At 42.7% G+C, this 22171-nt stretch overlaps 1 protein-coding gene across 2 annotated transcripts in view; it reads right to left on the bottom strand.

The window, feature by feature from the left end:
* LOC137296803 (protein Wnt-5a-like) overlaps positions 1 to 22171 on the bottom strand; it is a 206788-nt gene that overhangs the window by 77858 nt on the left and 106759 nt on the right. The window contains exon 1 of one of the 2 annotated variants that reach the window (XM_067828661.1): positions 16872 to 17036. The exons of the other annotated variant lie outside the window; for it this stretch is intronic. The gene's annotated coding sequence lies outside the window, so the exon portion shown is untranslated. Of the gene's footprint in view, positions 1 to 16871; positions 17037 to 22171 lie in introns of those variants that run through there. 2 annotated transcript variants of the gene reach the window in all.

Below are 22171 nucleotides of genomic sequence, written 5' to 3'. Positions count from 1 at the left end.
AACCGTCTGTACGTCCCCATTAGATGTACGCATGCCTACGTACTGTGAATCCCTCAACCGTCTGTACTTCCCCATTAGATGTACGCATGTCTACGTACTGTGAATCCCTCAACCGTCTGTACTTCCCCTTTAGATGTACGCATGTCTACGTACTGTGAATCCCTCAATCGTCTGTACTTCCCCATTGGATGTACGCATGTCTACGTACTGTGAATCCCTCAATCGTCTGTACTTCCCCATTAGATGTACGCATGTCTACGTACTGTGAATCCCTCAACCGTCTGTACTTCCACATTGGATGTACGCATGTCTACGCACTGTGAATCCCTCAACCGTCTGTACTTCCCCATTGGATGTACGCATGTCTACGCACTGTGAATCCCTCAACCGTCTGTACTTCCCCATTGGATGTACGCATGTCTACGTACTGTGAATCCCTCAACCGTCTGTACTTCCCCATTAGATGTACGCATGTCTACGTACTGTGAATCCCTCAATCGTCTGTACTTACCCACTGGATGTACGCATGTCTACGTACTGTGAATCCCTCAATCGTCTGTACTTCCCCATTGGATGTACGCATGTCTACGTACTGTGAATCCCTCAACCGTCTGTACTTCCCCAATAGATGTACGCATGTCTACGTACTGTGAATCCCTCAATCGTCTGTAGTTCCCCATTGGATGTACGCATGTCTACGTACTGTGAATCCCTCAATCGTCTGTACTTCCCCACTGGATGTACGCATGTCTACGTACTGTGAATCCCTCAATCGTCTGTACTTCCCCACTGGATGTACGCATGTCTGCGTACTGTGAATCCCTCAATCGTCTGCACTTCCCCACTGGATGTACGTATGTCTACGTACTGTGAATCCCTCAATCGTCTGTACTTCCCCACTGGATGTACGCATGTCTACGTACTGTGAATCCCTCAATCGTCTGTACTTCCCCACTGGATGTACGCATGTCTACGTACTGTGAATCCCTCAATCGTCTGTACTTCCCCATTAGATGTACGCATGTCTACGTACTGTGAATCCCTCAATCGTCTGTACTTCCCCACTGGATGTACGCATGTCTACGTACTGTGAATCCCTCAACCGTCTGTACTTCCCCATTGGATGTACGCATGTCTACGTACTGTGAATCCCTCAATCGTCTGTACTTCCCCATTGGATGTACGCATGTCTACGTACTGTGAATCCCTCAATCGTCTGTACTTCCCCATTAGATGTACGCATGTCTACGTACTGTGAATCCCTCAATCGTCTGTACTTCCCCACTGGATGTACGAATGTCTACGTACTGTGAATCCCTCAACCGTCTGTACTTCCCCACTGGATGTACGCATGTCTACGTACTGTGAATCCCTCAATCGTCTGTACTTCCCCACTGGATGTACGCATGTCTACGTACTGTGAATCCCTCAATCGTCTGTACTTCCCCACTGGATGTACGCATGTCTACGTACTGTGAATCCCTCAATCGTCTGTACTTCCCCACTAGATGTACGCATGTCTACGTACTGTGAATCCCTCAATCGTCTGTACTTCCCCACTGGATGTACGCATGTCTACGTACTGTGAATCCCTCAACCGTCTGTACTTCCCCATTAGATGTACGCATGTCTACGCACTGTGAATCCCTCAACCGTCTGTACTTCCCCATTAGATGTACGCATGTCTACGCACTGTGAATCCCTCAATCGTCTGTAGTTCCCCATTGGATGTACGCATGTCTACGTACTGTGAATCCCTCAACCGTCTGTACTTCCCCATTAGATGTACGCATGTCTACGTACTGTGAATCCCTCAACCGTCTGTACTTCCCCATTAGATGTACGCATGTCTACGTACTGTGAATCCCTCAATCGTCTGTACTTCCCCACTGGATGTACGCATGTCTACGTACTGTGAATCCCTCAATCGTCTGTACTTCCCCATTGGATGTACGCATGTCTACGTACTGTGAATCCCTCAACCGTCTGTACTTCCCCATTAGATGTACGCATGTCTACGTACTGTGAATCCCTCAATCGTCTGTAGTTCCCCATTGGATGTACGCATGTCTACGTACTGTGAATCCCTCAATCGTCTGTACTTCCCCACTGGATGTACGCATGTCTACGTACTGTGAATCCCTCAATCGTCTGTACTTCCCCACTGGATGTACGCATGTCTGCGTACTGTGAATCCCTCAATCGTCTGTACTTCCCCACTGGATGTACGTATGTCTACGTACTGTGAATCCCTCAATCCCTCTACGTACTGTAGACATACGTACATCCAATGGGGAAGTACAGACGGTTGAGGGATTCACAGTACGATCTAAATCTACCATGACATTGTACCGATATTTGTGATTTTCACAGTACCACCTAAATATATATCCACCCCTACCATTTACGGGTATTTGTGTGACACATAGTTCGATCTAAATCCACTATGAATATGTACCGATTGTTGTGGGATTCACGGTTTGATCTAAATCCACAATGACCATGCAACAATATTTGCAAAATTCACAGTTGGACCTATATCCACTCTGACTATATACTATTTACAGATATATGTGGGATTCACAGGTCGATCTAAATCCACAGTGACCGTGCTAAATCCACATGTTCGCTGGACACAACATACAGTGGATCCTGCAGTAAAGGATGAGTCATGGGACGCACAAAGCACATGGTCATGTCTATCATCTGGACTACCCCACGTGTGATATGTATCATGACTCGTGTACAGAGGAAGACATCTGGACTACCCCACGTGTGATATGTATCAAGACTCGTGTACAGAGGAAGACATCTGGACTACCCCACGTGTAATATGTATCATGACTCGTGTACAGAGGAAGACATCTGGACTACCCCACGTGTGATATGTATCAAGACTCGTGTACAGAGGAAGACATCTGGACTACCCCACGTGTGATATGTATCATGACTCGTGTACAGAGGAAGACATCTGGACTAACCCACGTGTAATATGTATCATGACTCGTGTACAGAGGAAGACATCTGGACTACCCCACGTGTAATATGTATCATGACTCGTGTACAGAGGAAGACATCTGGACTACCCCACGTGTGATATGTGTCATGACTCGTGTACAGAGGAAGACATCTGGACTACCCCACGTGTGATATGTATCATGACTCGTGTACAGAGGAAGACATCTGGACTACCCCACGTGTGATATGTATCAAGACTCGTGTGCAGAGGAAGACATCTGGACTACCCCACGTGTAATATGTATCAAGACTCGTGTACAGAGGAAAACATCTGGACTACCCCACGTGTGATATGTATCAAGACTCGTGTACAGAGGAAGACATCTGGACTACCCCACGTGTGATATGTATCAAGACTCGTGTACAGAGGAAGACATCTGGACTATCCCACGTGTGATATGTATCATGACTCGTGTACAGAGGAAGACATCTGGACTAACCCACGTGTAATATGTATCATGACTCGTGTACAGAGGAAGACATCTGGACTACCCCACGTGTGATATGTATCATGACTCGTGTACAGAGGAAGACATCTGGACTACCCCACGTGTGATATGTATCATGACTCATGAATAGATGTAGACACTTGGACTACCCCACGTGTGATATGTATCATGACTCGTGTACAGAGGAAGACATCTGGACTACCCCACGTGTGATATGTATCATGACTCGTGTACAGAGGAAGACATCTGGACTACCCCACGTGTGATATGTATCATGACTCGTGTGCAGAGGAAGACATCTGGACTACCCCACGTGTAATATGTATCAAGACTCGTGTACAGAGGAAAACATCTGGACTACCCCACGTGTGATATGTATCATGACTCATGTATTGATGTAGACACCTGGACTACCCCACGTGTGATATGTATCATGACTCGTGTACAGAGGAAGACATCTGGACTACCCCACGTGTGATATGTATCATGACTCATGTATAGATGTAGACACCTGGACTAGCCCACGTGTGATATGTGTCATGACTCGTGTATAGATGTAGACACCTGGGGTGTTCTCACAACACAATCAGCCCCATCATCGTAAGTCCGAATGCGTCATATTCGGTGATCTAGTGAAATATCGTGAAAGGCGTTCTGTGTAAGATGTAGGCCATACCAAAACCACGGCATCGAATTGTCTGGACGTATATGTTTTGCTAATGAAAGAGAGTCCGTATTTCAGGAGTGAAACAAACGCGAAACCTACAGTTAATATTGCCAAGCAAATTTGTTTATAAACATGACTTCCTGGAATACAGAATCGAAGTTTCGGGTGCAGTAAAACCCTGCTTGGTACCAATCGAACTTTTAATACACCAGCGTTAAGTATAATATTTTAGTATTGAACTAGCGCGGGTTTTAGTGATGGTCATAAAACGTCTCCGTTACACACACGAGACGGACTGTAAAGTCGGACCTTGACAATATGCGCTTGGGTTGCTTTCCCCCAAGGGAGACCCTCTGTGAGCACATGTAGGGATATAAAGACTGACGCGCAAAGGGGGGGATGTGCACCACAGTATAGGTGATCGACAGTGGCAGCCTGTGTCCTCCTTGTCTGTAATAAGTTCTTTGTGGAGAAGGAGACTTTCGATTGAGAGAGGCGGTCTCCAGTATATTTCAAGAGACACTGAATTTATTTTACTTGAAAAAGAAGTCGCTGACTATTCGAGTTTTCTGTGCAGGAGTTTCATCACCGATGTTCGGCATAACAAAATGTTTTCAAACTGAAGCGTTCAGCCATTGCGAGTTGTCAGTGGACTGTCATTCAGTGGGCAATTACCCACATCTGACATTTAAGCTGGCCAAGTTGGACATCAATATGATGGTAAAGTGGTCGCGGTCATAATCAACATAATTAATACTTCCATAAATTGTTATGCAGTACAGCTAAGCACGCTCCAGGGGAGAGATGTATAAGCGATGAGAAGTGATCAGCTTGACGAGATGGAAAGTGATCAGCTTGACGAGATGGAAAGAGATCAGGTTGACGAGATGGAAAGTTGACGAGATGGAAAGTGATCAGTTTGACGAGATGGAAAGTTGACAAGATGTAAAGTGATCAGGTTGACGAGATGGAAAGTTGACGAGATAGAAAGTGATCAGGTTGACGAGATGGAAAGTTGACAAGATGTAAAGTGATCAGGTTGACGAGATGGAAAGTTGACGAGATAGAAAGTGATCAGGTTGACGAAATGGAAAGTTGACGAGATTGAAAGTGATCAGGTTGACGAGATGGAAAATGATCAGCTTGACGAGATGGAAAGTTTGCGAGATGGAAAGTGACCAGGTTGATGAAATGAAAAGTTGACGAGATGGAAAGTGATCAGGTTGACGAGATGGAAAGTTGACGAGATGGAAAGTTGACGAGATGGAAAGTTATCAGGTTGACGAGATAGAAAGTGATCGTTTTGACGAGATGGAAAGTGATCAGGTTGACGAAATGGAAAGTGATCACGTTGACGAAATGGAAAGTGATCAGGGTGACGAGATGGAAAGTGATCAGGTTGACGAGATGGAAAGTGATCAGGTTGACGAGATGGAAGGTGGATAGTTTGACTACAGAGAAAGCGGAAACGTTTAAGGGACTAAACACCGACAAATAAGGATGTTGGACAAGCTGACCAGAGCCCGGAAAACGGACCAGTAGACTAGATGGAAGGTCCACGTGTTGTCAAGATGAAATGAGGTGACTGTGGCGAGATTGGAGACTGACAAGCTGACGAGAAGGAAGGTGGATAAGTTACCGAAATGGAAGATGGAACAAAGCCCGATACAATGCGAGTATGGAAACCCATTTTTGTCATACAGTTTCCACTGAAACGCATATTGCTGCGAAATATGAACCATTTTTATTATGATGTCAATGCATAAATGTTATCCGCAATCTAATAGCTCCAGAAATGGCATTCGGTGTTTGAGCAAGGAATTATGTTTGGCATATTTGAAATATATACACATCAAGAAATACCGTAACAAAATATCCTGTGTTTTTTTGGTAGAGAGTACCTGTCAGATACTCGTGAAAGGCATTCCGGTTTCTTTGCCATATACAACCCCCAGATGGAAACCTGCTTGCAATGTACAACATGACACTTGTCAGCAACTCATCCTTCACATAGAATCAACAAATATTGACATGATACCTACAATAATAGGGGACAGTCGGGTTCTTTAGCAACCACGTTCTATACAAGCGTCAAATCCAGTAGAAGTCAGGCGGGCACGCGGGTTAAACGTGCCCGTCCCCTTTGCCATACCCAGCCCCACCCTTGATAACGATAAGGGGTACAATTCAACAAGCGTTCAAATATGTTCTGTAAAAAGTCCACTCAGGGTTAGGGGTGGTTTGAAACGAGGGCGGGGTGATGAAAGAAGCTGCGCGGAGCCGTGATGCACGTACTGTCAAGGAGTGTGTGAAATAAAGTCCTTAACAAGATGGGTTGGCATTTTACCATATCTATTTCAGCGACACGTGATCGTGTGGAGTATTACATCGTTTACATACACATCGATGAAGAGGCTGTATATTTACCCAGGCACACAGTATAGACCCTATGCTAAACATGGGATCGAACAGGTCAATTTCGTCTGACAAACCGACAAAGTACATCCCGTAAACTTCGAATGATCTGAATCCGTCGATTAAAACCGTCAGTGTGTTCATTGTTTTATTAACAATTTGATGTATTCACTATGTGTTTGGTTGACATCAACAGTGCGATACATGAACACAATCCTTTCTAGTTAATACGAAGTACAACTGTACTTTGTTCATGTCATCTTCTGCATTACGGTTGAAAAGTTCATTTTTGAAATATATCTTCAGAAGGTTACATATTTGTGCTGGAAAACAAAATGGTGTTTGAACGTTGACTATTTCATATCAGGTTGCAGTGATTGTGTAATGGAGGAGATGGTTGTAGTGTTGCTGTGTCAGCTGATCGTGTGACGAGTTGATTAGAATATGTCATTCAGTTTTAGTAAAACTCAAGTATGTGCATGTTGCGACTTCTCGCTCCCAGTCAATGTCTGGATACTGTGTCTTCCTAGATACAGACTGTCCCTTCAGTACTCCTGTCCTTTCACACGTGCACTACGTTGCAAAACAACCACGAAGCACTTTTCTGTTTTCAACATAAGTGTCAAATATACGCCATGTAAATTCATCTTTCAAATGATTTGACAGTGCAATCTCCCACAGAGGATTGTGTAGATGTATCTATGGCATAACATTCTCCCATAGAAGGTTGTACAGATGTATCGACGAAAGAACATTCTCTCACAGAGGGATGAACAAATGTATCAATGAGATAACATTCTCCCATAGAGTGATGGACACATGTATCGATGAGATTGCATCCTCCCACTGAGGGTTGTACAGATGTATCAATGAGATAAGATTCTCCCACGGGGAATTGTACACATGCATTGATAAGGCTCCATTCCTTTCTCTAGAATACGTTCTTCTAGCTGTTGTTCCTCTCGATGCTGTTCCTCTAGATGCCGTTCCCCTAAATGCGATTCGTTCCTCTAGATATTGTTCCTCTAGAAATCGTTCCTCCAGATGATTTTCCACTAGATGCCGTTCCTTTAAATAGATGCCGTTCCTCGAGATTGTGTTACTCTAGATTATGTTCCACTAGATGTCGTTTCTTTAGATGCCATTCTTTCATCCATGTCGTTCCTGTAGCTGCCGTTCCTCCAGATGTTGGTTCTCTAGATGTTATTCCTCTACATTTTGTTCCTCTAGATGTTGTTGCTCTACACGCTGTTCCACTAGATGCCGTTCCTCTAGATGTTATTCCTCTACATTTTGCTCCTCTAGATGTTGTTGCTCTACATGCTGTTCCTCTAGACGTTGTTCCTCTAGATGCCGTTCCTAGAAGAACAGCACCTAGAGGAGCAAAATGTAGAGGAACAACATCTAAAGGAAAACCTTCTAGACGGTCGACATGTTGATGAACAGCATCTAGAGGAACAACATCTAGAGGAACAAAATGTGGAGGAACAACATCCAGAGGAACAAAATGCAGAGGAAATGCATCTAGAGGAACAAAATGTAGAGGAATAAATTCTAGAGGAATGGCATCTAGAGGAACAGTAGCTAGAGGAAAAACATCTAGAGGAACGACATGTAGAGGAACAGCATCTAGAGGAATAACATCTAGATTAACAAAATGTAGAGGAATAACATCTAGAGGAACAATATCTACAAGAGCAGCATCTGGAGGAATAACGTCTAGAGTAACAGCATCTAGACGAGCGACATGTTGAGGAACAGCATCTAGAGGAACAAAATGTACAGAAACAACATCTAGAGGAACAAAATGCAGAGGAACAACATCTAGAGGAACAACATCTACAAGAACAGCATCTGGAGGAATAACGTCTAGAGGAACAACATCTAGATCAACATCTCTAACTGTCGTTCCTCTAGATATTTTTCCTCTAGATGTCGTTCCTCTACATTTTGTTCCTCTAGGTGTTATTCCTCTAGATGCTGTTCCTCTACATGCCGTTCTTCTAGATGCTGTTCCTCTAGATGCCGTTCCTTTAGATGTTATTCCTCTACATTCTGTTCCTCTAGATGGTGTCCCTGTACATTTTCTTCCTCTAGATGCTGTTCCTCTAGATGGTGTTCCTCTGCATGCTGTTCCTCTAGATAGCGTCCCTTTAGATGTTGTTCCTGTACATTTTGTTCCTCCAGATGTTATTCCTCTACATTTTGTTCCTCTAGATGCTGTTCCTCTACACTTTGATCCTCTTGATGCTGTTCCTCTACATGTCTGTCGTCTAGATGTTGTTCCTCTAAACGTTATTCCTCTAGATGCTGTTCTTCTAGATGTTGTTCCTCTACATTGTGTTCCTCTAGATGCTGTTCCTCTAGATGCCGTTCCTTTAGATGTTCCTCTACATTTTGTTCCTCTAGATGGTGTTACTTTAGATGCCGTTCCTTCGGATGTTTTTCCTCTAGATGTTGTTCCTCTACATGCCGTTCTTCTAGATGTCGTTCCTTTAGATGTTGTGCTTCTAGATGTCAATCCTTTTGATGTTGTACCTCTAGATGTTGTTCCTCTAGATGTAGTGTCTTTAGATGTTGTTCCTCTACATGCAGTTCCTCTAGATGTTGTTACTCTAGATGTCGTTCCTTTAGATGTTGTGCTTCTAGATGTCAATCCTTTTGATGTTGTACCTCTAGATGTTGTTCCTCTAGATGTAGTGTCTTTAGATGTTGTTCCTCTACATGCAGTTCCTCTAGATGTTGTTACTCTAGATGTTGTTCCTCTAGATGTCGTTCCTCTAGCTGCAGTCCCTCTAGTTGTTGTTCCTCTAGATGTCGTTCCTTTAGATGTTTTTGTCTTCTAGATGTTGTTCCTCTACATGCCGTTCTTCTAGATGTTGTTTCTCTACATGTTGTTCCTGTAGATGCAGTTCCTTTAGATATCATTTCTCTAAATTCCATTAGTTACTCTAGATGTCATTCGTTCCTCTAGATGTCGTTCCTCTTCATGACATTCCTCTATGCCGTTCCTCTAAATGTCGTTGCTCCAGGTGTCGTTTTTCTAGATACCCCTCCTCTTCGACCATCGACCGATGACAAAGAAAAGATAGGCGGACTCTGGGAACCAACTAATCACAACACCTTGCACAACTACAGGATACAATCGTGCCAAGCGACGTCATCCGCTTTGCAATGTATCAGGGACCAATTGTGAGTCATTTTCAAAAGTTGCAGCTATCTGGTGTACAAAAGGCAACATAATTTAAATACAAAATCATCAGTCTCTGCACCAATGGCGAGCTGCGGGCTAAAGGTTCATATACCATTGTATTTGAGGCTTAATTGTGTCCAGTATTTTTATGTAGAGTAATTTATACTAATTAGGATGAAGACACAATGTAACAACAGTAATATTCACATTTTTTGTTAAAATAAATTTACACTGATATGTAACGATATCGCATTGTAAAGTCTCTCTTACCTGTTATTCTGTTACTTACACTTAAAAAATCAGTTCTAAAATTGTACTTTTCATGTAATAAAACTGTTCTACACTGTATCAAAAGAAAACGTGAAATATGTTAGTACTTTGCAATACTCTTGGTATCCTTTCAACTGTCTCCCCTAAAACATAATTGCACTGGAGGTGATTTGAAGAAAACATTTTGATATTTCTGAGTGATTTATGACAATATCTTGCTCTTTAGACTATAAAACATTTACCATGAAGTTTTGCATCGTTATACCAGAGACACCTCATTGTATTGGAAAGAAAATTTAATCAAATAAATTTGAAAAACTATTCAATTGTAACGAATACCTCTGATCTACCTGTAATTAAAGGAAGAGTTCTTTGCCTGTAACTCTCAGAAGTATAGTGAGTGTTACATGCCATACTTATATCTCCAAATATGGTCTCTAACAATAAAATGTTTGTTACAGAGAAGAAAATATATTCATATATTTGAGTTAGGATAAGAATACACCTATGGCAGTGATGAAATGATGGGTTCATAAATATCAATTTATAAAAGTATTGTTTTTGCCATACTTGAAGTTTAAAATATACAGTCTATACTTTAGAAAATAGCCTATTTGTTACGCCAAAAACATGTCAGTGTTACTGGAAAAACATTTCAGAAAAAGTTGAGGGAAGACAAAGAAGAATTAAATTCTGGTGTTCAATAAAAACTATAGACATTGCACTTTGAATGAACAGCAATAAAAATAGCAGTTTATTTAGAAACTCAGAACCCCATTTAACAACAAGTTTGACCCTAACTGTTAGGAATTTATCAAACTGTCAAACAGGAGTGAGAATATCAAAGTTTTGATCATCTTCCTCAATCTGTCAAAAAAGCAAATTAATCAACAAAATTAATCTCTGTATTTGTCATATCCATCTTTCCAGTTCTGAAACACATACAGAAATGTATGTTTCATTGAATGTTTGTTTCTGATATTAGCACATTAAACACTTTGGTGGTTAAGCTGACTGATCATTAGGCTGTCATACTAATATTATTCAAAGTCACACTCTGGCTTTCAAATAACATTATCTTAAAATGCATAACATCATTCAAGGTTTCAAGAGCAGACTTCTTTGAGAATCAATAAGGTAATCTTATCTCATATATTTAGTGCACATCTCAATGGATCATTACTAATATTTTGTCTTTGCAGTAACAAGATAAGTCTGTTACGTTTCAGCTATTTCTGAAAGATATGAAACATACAAATTGTTAGGGAAAATATGAATTGCTATTCAAAATAAATCTTAAGGTCCTTATACGAACACATAGCAAATCCAGATGAACAAAGACTTAACAGAGATCATGGGTATTCTCAAATTTGTATTGAATTGTCTTTGCAGTTACAGAATTTGTCTTTCCTTTAAAGACCTTTGGCAAAAATTAGTATGACTGCATTCAGAATAGAAAGTGAATACCATGTTTCAATTTCACCACATATAAATCTGAAGCCATCACCACAATTCAACTGCTAATGCTATTGATATTAAAATAAAAAGAACGTGTGACTAATCAGTGTTGATGTTTCTTTGCAGTAACTCGGATATTCCTTCCAATAACAAAAAAAAAATACTGTTAGATGAAAAAGAAAACTCAGAGACAAATAATTGCTAGCCCCTTGCCCATTTCTTTTTTGTTAATTGATGTTATCTGAAAGGCGTCGGTAAAAAGTACTCGCAAATGTTTACTTTTTCAATTTGATTTTCTTTGAAAATTCTGTCTGGAACTCAACACCACATGTTTATCAATCTCAACCAGAAATTGTTAATGAGCATGGCAGGAAGTTCCACTTTCACAGGATGAGAGATCATTAATTATTTCATAATTTTATTGAATTGTTACCCCGACACCTACACAAGAGTGCCCTCCTTTACCCCGACATCTACACCAGAGTGCCCTCCTTTACCCTGACATCCACACCAGTGTGCCCTCCTTTACCCTGACATCTACACCAGAGTTCACTCCTTTACTCCCACACCTACGCATGTATGCCCTCCTTTACACCAGAGTGCCTTCCCTTACCCCGACATTTACACCAGAGTGCACACCCCGTGAATGGCACAGACAAGTACCGGTGGACTCCATGTCAATCGCTTCCCGCTTACCAGGTGTCAAAACAAAAACTGACCACTCATGAGTGTAAATATCAACATCTGCTTCATCGCCCCATACATTGTCTGGGTACTGGTCAAGAGAGCTGGACAATGAAGCCGGTGTACAGTATCCCCAACTACAGACTGGACAGGTCTATTTCACTGACCTTTGAGCCGGGTGGGATTCAGGCTTGTTTGTGTTCAGCATCTCCTCTCCCCAGGGATATTGTTCGTATCATGTATATGGCTTCAGCATGTGAGATGAACATGGCAATATGAAATACCGACGGTGGTAAATGTGAAAACATGTTGTATGGGTGCACATTGTTGTCACGAGTTCAGTCACTTTCTCTTCTGGCTACAGTATATGATTCCTGCAACAGCGACTGTAAAGCGGGATTCTAGTTGTGTGATAATACGTTTTAATGGATATGCAACGTCTTTATTTTGTGAAATCTTACGTTTCGACATAGATTCTAAGGTCACTGTCCAGCAATTGGATTCCAGTTACCTGATGAATATGGCATGTAGCCGGTGCTGCTGATCACGTCACCGACGTTGCCGCAGATGATGACGGTTAATGTGACGTAGAGCGGATGGTCAAGTACAAATAATGTATAACTGTATCTGACATCATTGTAACCCCGAATGTGAGTGCAGGACACGACCAAGAGGTGACGGTAACATACAGTCAAGTTGCAATAAGTCCAAGGTTGACATACAGCCCGTGTAAAACGAGTGAGGGAATGTACAAGTTATAATTAGACGCATTGCTAACATTAACACATTCGTGCCAAATCAGCTTTGTACTGACGTTGAATCATGCATAGATCCCAGCCATGGTATAGCACGGGCACATTCGGAATGAAATTACAATAACAAACAAAGAGTTTCACTGAAGGTATCGCAAACACGAAATTAGCATAATTGATACAGCGAGATACAACCACTTTCAGGGGAAGTTTGTAATTAAGCGAGATACATTGAGCGGAAAACTTCCATTTCTTATAAACCTTGTAAATATTAATGATCAACTTTATGGTAGGCAAATAAGTGAAGCACGTGGCGAACAAAAGGTAAATGTCCCGCTGCCCTCATGCACCTAGTCTAAGATAGAGCGCCTTTACCTCAACACGAGTGGGGACGAGGGATTCCACCTCAAAGCATCATTTGCGTTTAATTCACCAGTAGAGACTGACTGAATAATCTCGTCGTGTTGTCTGTGCACATAGACTTGTAGCTAATGTTGGCTATCACACTGTCATGCTAGCGTCATGCTGCCATGCTGTCGCAGGCACGTGCTACCAGGTCCCAATGTTTCCCCAACACAGCAGTACAGGTGTAGGTGTCCATACAGTCATATATTGTCATACAAAGTCATACACTGCCAAGGACGTCGTGAGCAGACATGCAGTCATCCACTGTCATACACTATGATACATTGTGATACAACGTCATACATTGTCATACACCACCATACATTGTCATACACACCATACATTGTCATACCTCGTCGCACATAGTCATACTATGTACAACACCACGATATGCAGAAATACACTGCCATGCAGTCATACAGAGAAATACACAGCCACAGACGGTCATACACTGTCATACACGGAAACACACTGTCAGACTGTCAGACTGTCATGCACAAACGCTCTGAAACGCCGTCATATACAGTCATACACAGACATGCACTCTTATACTCCGTCATACAGTGCCAACAGCCTACAGTGTGTGAAGAATACCAAGCACTGCGCTATGTGCCGACATAAACTTGTATCGAAACATACGACAACTGCAACAGCGACAACAACCTGATGCTGAAACACGACACAAGGTGATCAGGGTGAGATCTGGCTGAATCGCTCTGTCTGCACGGCTTGTGTTTAATTCGGTTTTAACTGACAATCTTTTCATATTGAAGGCTGTAAAATAATGTTTTGTTCTGACTGTTGTTCCGGTAATGTCATCCATGCTGTTTTCCTGTCCAACTGATCCCACTTACACTACGTCTGTTGTGTAGCCAGTCGTCAAGACGCTGTGATGAGGGATACATACGTACAAGGCTTTTGGTTGCGTGTGCAAGTTATGATATCGGCGATCAGGGGCACCTGTTTCCTCTGCTACAGACTATGTACAGCTCCCCGCAGTGGTCACAACACGCCCTTCTCTACTGCCTGATTTATCTCCCTGATTTACCACCGTTCTAGGCCTTACTCAGGTGTGTACTCAAGCCTTATGTTGACTTACGCGCATCCACTGGACTAGCCGAGCCACTGGCTGTGATGTCATATAGTGGATAATTCAGCTTAAACATGGGAAAGCGTCAGATACCATGTGTGTATCGAAGTATCAGATATCGACATATGTACATTACAGCTGTCGATGTAGCGTTCGACTCACATCCATGGTCAATGATGTTATGAAATTAACTGCCACACATGTGGAGATTGGCAGTTGAAGTTTCTATTTTGTTTAGGTTAACCGTGTAAATACAAGAGTGTGATACTCTTGATGTTGTGTTGAACAAACACAAGCACCCCTGAGTCGCCCCGCCCCTAACCCTCGCCCTCAAACCACGCCAAAGCGATTACTTTAATAGTCCCATTACTACCCTTGGAACTTGAAACCGATGATGTCATGGATCACACTATCGACAACATGTGTTGGGGACGAGCGATGACCGGTGCACATGCCACTAATTTCGGACATCGCCCGTCACAGAGCAATCTCGGAGCTGTGCCGATCATGAATTGTGACTACAAGCTAATGGTCGTGCTTTGACGGGTCAGAAAAACCAAGGTATAGCACTCTCTCGAGTTACCAGGGTTGTGGGTCACGGGTGATGATGGGGCGCCTAGGAAACAGTTAATTGCTCGGGGTGCCTGCTCTAGCAGCATGTCAAAAGTTGCAGTGTGTAACTGGCAAGTATTACAACACATGTCAAACACCTTCACCGTACTGTACTCCTGCAGGCTTCCGTATACAATGCTGCATTTGTATCAGTTGTATCCTCTCTGTGTAGTCCTCATCCCCCTTAGTGTTCAAAATATGTTAAATGCAATAGAAAGAGACAGTGTTGCATTTCCAGTGACTGGTTTAAAAACTTATGAATGACAGTTTTATACCTGAAAAGAAGCACCGCATAACTTGCACATCTTGATGCCTCTTGGCTCTGTGCTTTGCGATGTTTTTATTTCAACTCTCACGATATACGTGCCTTTATCTAACACACATCACTGTCACGGATCAGACGAAATACTTCAGTCGTAAAATGTGCACCTGCATCCCATCCTGCTGTCAATATCTCCAAACCTAGCGGTCGTACTGGCTCGGTGTTTGCCTGTCAATGAAGTCAGTCAAACACACCTATATTCACCCGTAAAACTGCTATGTCATGAGCACATTATGAGCTGGACAGTTCAAATCGTCATTGTTTTGTGCTGGTGTAGACATACTGTGATCAACTACAGCGAATAGTCTGAAATACGCCTGTATTAAGAGTCTGTTTTATTTTCAGTTTGTTTCAGCAGTCAAAATGAAGTTTACACATTTGCATTTTGAAACTGGGAATCTTAGTACGTATTAATACAAAGTCGATTAAGTAGGGATAACATGTGACTGGACATCACGTCTATATGAGCATGGCAACATCCAGCGATTAAATGACAGATTTGCACTACCAACCAGCATAAGGCTTGTATCAGTACCGCTTGTAGAGTAGTAATCACATACCTTGTCAATATCGCAAGTACCTGTCAAAATGGTAATATCACTGAAATAGACATTTCCTGGGTATTGATTAGTAATCAAACTCCGATAGGTACCGTGGGTTTACAATATCAGTTCCATATGGCGGGGAATCTCTTGTACTCTTGTTGATCAAGCAGTCTAAACCATTGATAACAGTCTATTCAACAAACAAATAGTGTGGATTTAAACAAGCGTCTGGGTGACCGTGTGTTTGTCTTCCCCTTATCTGTATGTATATAGCAATCAATTAAAGTCCTCCATACGATATGTGCGTGTCCTCCATAACACCAGCCGTGCCAACACCAACACCATATACGTTGGGTAATAGGTGGAATTTCCATAGAAAAAAAAACTGTGGCAAGTCACTATTTGAAATAACCCCTTACAATAACCATTCAGGTGCGAAAAAGATTCTAAAACAAACAACAACTGATCTATGAAAATCCTTGTACGGAATGTTTAACCTTTAATTCATTACACAGGTGAAGCGGTTCCAGTTAATGTACTCTCGTGTTCGCGCATTTGCAGCCGCTCTACTTCACACCCATTGCGCTGAAATCGATAGCATGGAGAGCCTATCTTGATTGACTTAAGTGTACAAAAACCACCAGGCCATCAGTACCCCGGGTACGGACACAGCAGTGGGGTAATGTACTTCGCTAGATCTGCAGATATGTAGAGGTTTAGAGCCGGCTTTTCATTCAGACCCCCTGCACTGTCGACTGTCTAAGATATTATAATCACGCCTATGCGCTGTGATATCTATCCCCTGAATGTGAAACCGAGTAGGTGCCAGGGTTGTCATTTGCCCACACCATGAAATACACACATGTTGGAGTTAATCAAAAGCGAGGAGTCACATTTACAGAAAAGAATTGAAACTGCGGAAAAAGATTGGACCCCTCGGTGAAGTCAAAGATCAACACTGAAGTAAACATAAGTTTGCCTGTCTCCTTACCTTGTTAATTCCAGTAGATTGGCTATTGCATCCTCCGTGGTTCAGATGCATACACACGTAATCCTCACATGGACAATACGAGTGCCGGTATTACTAGAGTCCCAAGGTTTCAATACTCCCGTGGTGTACTCGTCCACCTGTGATCCAGTGACGCCGGGCAACTTCTCCTAGCGGTCCGACTCCATGCGTTAGAAGGCATTTCATGATTGACGGCCGACTTTGATTGACAGGTCCTCGGCGGCACTCTGATTGGATAATATACCGTCGCCGCCGAAACACTATTGTCAATGGCTGTCTTCGACGGCGTGTCGGAAGAATGGAGTGTAACCTAAACCTATGATAATAAAGCGATATTGACAGCTAAATAAGCCGAAGTAAGGGGCCAAACGCTATGCATGTGTCCGGGACGTGCATGTGGGTAATATGTTCTAGCCGATGAGGGTGGGGGAAGCTGTTGGGGCAGGTATCGAAAAACCAATTTAAGAGCACAATCTTTTGATGCAGGATGTTGATAAAAGGATGGGCCGAGTTGCCAGGGGGGCTGGACAGTGGGGCTTTGACTTTGAGAAACAAAGATCACAGCCGAAAATACCTTCTTAATTGAGGCGATTTCTCGCCAGCGGTCGAAACGTAATCGTCTGAATGAAGCGGCTATAAGTAATAGGCTGAATGAAGTGGCTATGAGTGATAGGCTGATTGAAGCGGCTATGAGAAATAGGCTGAATGAAGCGGTTATGAGTAATAGGCTGAATGAAGCGGCTATGAGTAATCGTCTGAATGAAGCGGCTCTAAGTAATAGGCTGAATGAAGTGGCTATGAGTAATAGGCTGAATGAAGTGGCTATGAGTGATAGGCTGAATGAAGCGGTTATGAGTGATAGGCTGAATGAAGCGGCTATGAGTGATAGGCTGAATGAAGCGGCTATGAGTAATAGGCTGATAATAAGCTCAACAATCACCAGGTCGAGTTCGGATTTGGTATAAATGGGACCATTTCCTCCTGGATTGGCGTGTGATTGTTGCGTAAATATACTTGTGTAATGCGGTGTTTGTGCAACGGAAACCGAACTGATGGCCAAAGTCCAGTGACATACGATAATTACAACAACTAGCCGTGCTTCTTTCATCTTGTCAGCAACAAACTGCAGGTATATGGAGATGGTCTACCTCTGTAGTATGTTATAGGTCAACACAACGCAATATTAGAAGGTTAAAACCGCAGCCTTCAGTTGAGCGTCACTTTACGTTAACACGGCTGTTTCTTGCTGATATTCAAGGACTGATCCATCTTCACTGCATCTGGATACTCCAGTGAAACACCCGCACTGCAGGATCTATGGATACGAGTGGGCCATGCGCCGGTCGGGAGAAGGAATCTCTGTCAGTAGGGCCATTAGGCACTTTTGTCATGTGCCTAGTCTTAATTGTTTCGTCAACTAACCACTATATCCATGACATCATACGGTCCACCATGGGTGATGTCTGTATGTCGTACACTTAGCCATGTCCACTGAGACATTCAAGTAAACACATACCGTATCATTCAGGAATTTGTTGCTCGGAACACGAGGCGCATGGGTATCTTTTAAGGCTGTACAAACTTGATGACAGAATAAAAGTTACTCCAGTTTTCTTTTTGTTCGCATTCAAAATGTACATGCGCTACAACACTATACGCAACAACGGTTGGCTTTATAACTAGCACCAGTCTGCATTTTTTCAAAGTCAGGTATGGATATAAATTGTATACTGATTTCTGTCTGTTTAATTTCAATTTCAGTAACTTCACTATCAAAATATTCTTTTATGGAAAGCGTAAAATACAGGTTTCAAGAAAATAAAGCAGAAAAAGTTGTTTGTAGCAACCATTTTTTGAAAATATTTTGCTCTGTTTCTAAAAGGTTTGTCGGGCCGTCACATCCTCAGTTTGTCCCCCTTAAAGAAGCAGGAAGCAACATCACCAGTTTATCACTCGTCTAGAAGCAGGATATACTGAGGATCAGTTTATCAGTCTTCAAGAAAGAGAACTTAACATCATCCGTTTCTCACCCTTCAAGACACAGGACGTGACATCAACACTTTATCACGCCTCGATGCCCGATTGGTTATTTCGTTTTTGGTGGTAGGTTCCTTTTTTCAAATGTAGCACACGTCTCCCCAACAACACAAACAGTGTGGTGTCAGTATATACAGTGGATCCATGCTATAAGTGTAACAGACAGATATATGTGTCCTATTACCCCTACCTCAGTGTCGACCGTCTACTTGTGTCACAGGCACACGGGAAGGGAATGTTGTTAGTAGCATTATGAAGGTACAACATTCAAAGCGGTTCCTCTGATGTGATGCAGATTACGGCTGCCTGTATATAAAGACGCTTATCATGCCAGGAAAGACGAAATGTACCGACACTCCTTAATTTATCGTAAAGACCCGTTTCGGAAGAGTAAAAACTTCATAAAATGCATTTTAACGATCGATAAATTCAGAAAATTATCAAATAATCAACATATCAAGAGAAAATAAACGTTTGCACGCAAACATCAGCAATAAAAGCAGATTGAACTATATCAAACGAGTCTGACACATTTCGCTGCATAACAGCCCACGTGCGGTAGAAAACCTGATTGGGAAGAATGTTATGAAGAGCGCGTAGAAGAGGACACGTGATGTCACCTAATCAGTACGGTGTTCGGGTGTATGTGATGGTGACGAGATGAGGTGTTGTGTCACCAAATCAGTGTGGTGTTCGGATGGATCTAATACGGATGAGATGCGGTGTCGTGTCACCTAATCAGTATGGTGTTTGTGATAGGAATGAAATGTGATGTGATGTTACGTCACTCATTCATTATGGTGTTTGCGTGTATGTGATAGGGACGAGATGTAGTGCGGTGTCACTCATTCGGTATGGTGTTGGGGTGTATGTGATAGGGACGAGATGTAGTGTGAATGTGATGTGATAAGGATGAGATATTGAGTGGTGTCAGCTATTCAGTACGGTGTCCGGGTGTGGTGTGGTGTAGTGTGGTGTCACTCATTCAGTGCGGTCTTTGGGTGTATGTGATAGGGACGAGATGTAGTTTGGTGTCACACAATCAGTACGGTGTTGGGATTATGTAATATTGACGAGATATAGTGTGGTGTCACTCTTTTAGTACGGCATTGGGATGTATATGATAGGGACGATATGTAGTGTGGTGTCATGCAGTTTGTACGGTTTTGGGGTGTATGTAATAGGGACGAGATGTAGTGTGGTGTCACGCAGTCAGTACGATGTTGGGGTGTATGTGATAGAGACCAGATGTAGTGTGGTGTCAATCATTTAGTACGGCGTTGGGATGTATATGATAGGGACGATATGGAGTGTGGTGTCACGCAGTTAGTACAGTTTTGGGGTGTACGTGATAGTGACGGGATGCAGTGTGGTGTCATGCAGTCAGTACGGTGTTGGGATGTATATGATAGGGACGGGATGAAGTGTGATGTCAAGCAATCAGTACGGTGTTGGGATGTATATGATAGGGACGGGATGAAGTGTGGTGTCACGCAATCAGTACGGTGTTGGGATGTATATGATAGGGACGAGATGTAGTGTCCTGTCACTCATTCAGTATGGCGCTGGGATGTATATGATAGGGACGAGATCTAGTGTGGTGTCACTCATTCAGCAGGGCACTGGGATGTATATGATAGGGACGAGATGTAGTGTGGTGTCACTCATTCAGCACGGCGTTAGGGTGTATGTGATAGTGACTAGATGTAGTGTGGTGTTACTCATTCAGTACGATGTTAGGGTGTATATGATAGGGACGAGATGTAGTGTCCTGTCACTCATTCAGTAAGGAGTTCGGTTGTATATGATAGGGACGAGATGCAAGGAGATATCACGCAGTCAGTACGGTGTTGGGGTGCATGTGATAGGGACGAGATGTAGTGCAGTGTCACTCATTCAGTATGGCGTTGGGGTATATATGATAGGGACGAGATGTGTTGATAACGGGATCTCGTGCCACCCATTTAGTATGGATGGCGTAAGTTACAGTAACAAGGACATCTTCTTAGATATTTCAAGATATGTGCACGTGTCTATTTTAAATTCAGTATTAAGATAACAGATATTAGCATTAGTACTTGCAGGTACTAAGGCATAGACAAGCTGGCATAAACTCTCCAAAACATGTTTATGAAATGTGTATGACCGAGGCATTTTGTTAAACCTGATGATTTGTAGGTCAACAAAAGTGTCTCTACGCATCACCTGCACGGTCAATGGCAAGTCGTCGAGAATACAAGAGGAAAACATGACGCGTCAAGGCAGTTAGCCCCTGCTGTTGACAACTGTAACGTAGCAAGTCACATGACTGACTCATCATGTAGAAGAGCAACTGGTGTGAAGTGATAACAGCGTGTGGAGAAACGAGGCCTTTAAACACGACCTTCCAAGTGCCGGAGAACCACGGCAGCATATCACATATATGGAAAGTGTACATGGCACTATAACCCGCCACACAGCTAAAGATGACCGTCGTGCGGAGGGAGGACATAGTGGTTTACATGGAGGAATACTTCGTTGTACAAGACGCCTGTCCAACCAACGCCGAGCACAAACCTAAGCTGGAAACATGGCATCTTAAGGCCTTATGTACAATATCTCTTTAAAGTGTTTAATCGCGTGAAAATCCTCCCTTTGGCGTGACCGTATGGGTGGCCACAGATCGCCACAATACGTCAGTCTAACGAAGGCCTCAAAGACTTGCCGTATCACATACTCGACGGCAATTACAGATGTGGAGTGCATTCGCAGCAAGGCGGAACTGATAAAATGTTATGTGAATGAAACTCCTCACGCTTAAACTGATTTGAAAAAAATCTTTTGAACAGCATCTTCCCCAGCACCTGTACACCTGACGTAATTTGTTGAGAATTTGTTAGGATTCCTTTCAAATGGCGATCTGACGACTGCTTGTATGGGTGCGCATCTCTCGTGTAGGCAACCGACATATATCTGTGACAATAACATTAGAAGCAATCACATGGAAACACCTTGGCTGAAAGGCTCGCACTCTAGGGAGTGTGAAGAGCGGGAGGGGTGTATAGAAGTCACATCTCACTGGAATGAGACAGAGTTAATGAAGTGAGAAGGTAACCACGACAAGTTAATTAACATGCCTAAGTCATGGAGTTGTTGAATGGCCAGTTGTTGGACGCCTGGAGGAATGTCGGAAATGTACACGATCTATCTGAAGGAAAGGCGAGTGTCTCTGGCATCAGTTGACGTGTTTTCTTCTACCTGTTATA

The sequence above is a fragment of the Haliotis asinina genome, chromosome 9 (assembly GCF_037392515.1).
Source record: "Haliotis asinina isolate JCU_RB_2024 chromosome 9, JCU_Hal_asi_v2, whole genome shotgun sequence".
NCBI lineage: Eukaryota > Metazoa > Mollusca > Gastropoda > Lepetellida > Haliotidae > Haliotis > Haliotis asinina.
Note: the sequence above shows the minus strand (reverse complement) of the source record. Positions and strands in the feature narration are given on the sequence as shown.